We start from the raw sequence: 3,241 nt of genomic DNA, 5'->3' as shown, positions 1-3,241 counted from the left end.
CACCTGCTACTATTTTTTAAATGCGAATTCTTTCAAAATGAAGCCTTTAGATTTTACCGCCTCTTCTGCTTGCTGCAAAATCACTAATTCTGAAATCAGCCTGTGTTACGGCGGTGATTTCCATTACAGAATTTAATGCCCCTTTGTGCAGTTGAATTAACACTCAAATTCTTCTTTTCATGGACTTGAATTATCCTCTTTATGCAGCACTCCATTATGGATTTTCTTTGGCTCCCATCCCATTCGGCCTTGAAGCACCCTCCCAACATACATGAATCATAAACAAAGTTGACAAGGGAAACAAGAACACCCCAGGCAGCTCCTCATCCGCAGCGGTTGTGTGTGATTATGAAATGATTTAAAATGTGAGAGGTCACTAAAAATCCCCCTTAAATTGCCGCCCGCAGTGTTGCATCTTCCCTTGTCTCTGGTGATACATGTTGGGGATGGGACCAATACAGAGAAGCATCATTGCTGCAGATGGTGCCTGCAAAGCTGTGTGAGAGCCCAGGACAACCCTGCCATGGCCGGGACACAGAGGCAGAGGTGTCACTGAGGAGAAATATAGATACATAGAGACTAGGTCAGTGACTGTCCCTCTGTGCTGGGCACTGGTGAGACCACTCTCCAGCACCTCAAAGGCTTTCTTGGTGTGAGGGGCCCAAAACTGAACAGAATGGACTTATGAGGTTCTCAAGGCCGTATGTTGACCATGGTTGCTTTCTTCTTGGTTTCCAAAGCATTAGAGGAGGCTGAGAGGGATATAGATACCTTGAATGCTTTCCAGGGGTGAAAGATCAACTGGAGGCTGGAGGACATCTGTAGAGCCTGAATGGTTTCAGGATATCGGACCGTACTCAGTTTTACCCCTTGATTCAACCATCAACCATCAATTGGTAACCAAGACCACTACGTGCACCTGCGTGTCAGGACATGGTCCACGGAAATCAGGGTCAATGTTTGGACATGTCTCCTGCTCATTGGCTGATTGAATTCTACAGAAACATGACTCTCCTCTCCCCTATAGCAAGCTGCAGATTTCATTTTATCCACACACAACAAGGAGATGCATCTCTCTTTATTCTTCATGACTGTCTGGAAATCTCTGATTCCCCTCCAATTTCAGCAGGAGATTTCAAAGCCCTCCATAAGAAGGTGATTTTCTCTCCTGATTTAAGCAAATGGAAAGACAAAAAGCAAATGAAATATCCACAGCAGAGCAGGAGATAAATATTTATTACCTAGCTGAGCCTTACTTCACTCCTTGGTTAGCTCTTCCAAGGGGCTGACTCATACATAATAAATCCAGAACATGGGGCTTTCCTTGTCATAAAAAGCCACAAGCAAAGAGCTGAAACTCTATGCAATACAACTACTTGGGGAACCAGCATCACGACTGCTCCATGGCTTGGCCTGAAATTCTGGGAGCAGAAAATGCTTCACACATGTCTGGGTGTCCTCAAGGCTCAGGTGTGATCTTTTGCACTAACAAAACCCAAAAAGAGCTCCTTGGCATGGCTGGGCTCCAACAAGGACAAGACTGCAGCATGGAAAACACCTTGAAACATCATCTCCAGATCAGGGAGGTCCCTGCAAGGACTTTCCCCCTCCTTGGTCCCACCATGCACCTCCCTGACTGTGTTGGAGTTTGCACAGCCTGGGAAGACCAGAAGCCCTGGATCTACAGATCTCCCCACAACATTTCGGAAATTGCTGGTTGTTTCTCACCAGGAAACAACTCGTCTCCAGGCAACAGAGCCGAAAGCGTTAAAAGCCTCCTTTGCTTTCTCAGAGCACACAGGGTCCCGACATTTGCAGCAAAAGACAAAGGGCAGGGAGAGATTCAAGTGAGATCTAAGCCAGTTTCAGCTCAATTAAAGCAACCCGTGTCTTTAGGAAAGAGCCCTTGGGGTTTCACAAGAGCTGTGTTGTTTCTAGTGACTCTGGAAAATGGAAATAAATAAATTCCTCACAGCCCAGCGTCTTCTTAAGGTCTGACAAAGAAGGGGGATTATTTTTCAGCCTAACACCTCTGATTTGTTTTTACCCGTTTTATTTTTTTAGTTTTGTTCTGTAATTCTTGGCTGTGGTGACCTCGGGGATTTGAAATACCCCTTAGACAAGCAAGTGACGCCTTTGTATGTGCGCCGGTGCTTGAGCAGTGGATCGGCTTATTGTTTAATTCAGTCTGTTCACGGCATTATTCTGTATCCTGGTTACAACAAGACCCCTGGTTTTCTCAGGCCTCTCACGAGATGGTTTCTTTGTTTACCTGAGCAGCTTGTCAGTTCCCTGAGGACTTTTTTTTCTTCCAAATTTCTGATTTTTTTTTCCACCCAGTAAATTGCAGCTCTTTGCATGTGATGAGGCCGAGGTTCAGACCATTCTACTTGGAGGCAGAAATGCAAAAGGGAGGTAGTATTTCCTTTCTCATATACACACATAAACATACGTGAGGATGCACATAGACACTTTTCTGCCCCATCCATCCATCCATCCATCCATCCATCCATCCATCCATCCACCCACCCATCTCCTGGCAGAGGTGTGAGGTTGCTCCCATAGCCCCCTGCTCAGCAGTGAAACACCCTTGTGTTTTTTACCCACCTTCTTGACTGAGGTTGGGACTCATCCACACCATATCACTTGAAAATATAAGTGGCCTCCCTCTGCTTGTCCCTTCTTGCTGTGCACAGGGTGGTTTGCAGGGGAAAGGGGAGAAAATAAACCCTGTGTGGTGATGCCTGGCTCATACATAAAAATGCCTCATCCTCTCTGCAAACATCAGAATATTGCAAAATTTGAGAGACAGGCACTTGAAGTCAGGACTGGGGGGTTGGACTAGATGACCTTTGAAGGTCCTTTTCAGCCCAAACTATTCTATGATTCTATGATTCTATGATTCTATGATTCTATTATTCTATGATTCTACGATTCTATGATTCTGTGATTCTGTGGCTGGGTCTTGAAGGGAGTTTACCTCCCAGATTTGGGTGGTAGAAGCATGAAATCCTCACCATCTAACCATGTGCTGAGTCACATTAGCATAAAGCTGGTGATACCTCCTGGCAGCGTCCTTCTCCTCCCTATACGGAAAGGTGACTGCGGGCGGCCACCACTGCCACTGTACCTTGCACAATCCCCTATACTGTAAGGTAAATATTGACCAATGACTTTGTACTTTGCATTCGCCACTTGCAGAGCTTCCTTATCCCTTCAAGACGCACACGCAGAGCCCAAG

The sequence above is a fragment of the Nesoenas mayeri genome, assembly GCF_963082525.1.
Source record: "Nesoenas mayeri genome assembly, chromosome: 1".
In the NCBI taxonomy this organism is placed as follows: domain Eukaryota; kingdom Metazoa; phylum Chordata; class Aves; order Columbiformes; family Columbidae; genus Nesoenas; species Nesoenas mayeri.
The sequence above is the reverse complement of the archived record's forward strand: the minus strand, read 5'-3'. Positions refer to the sequence as shown.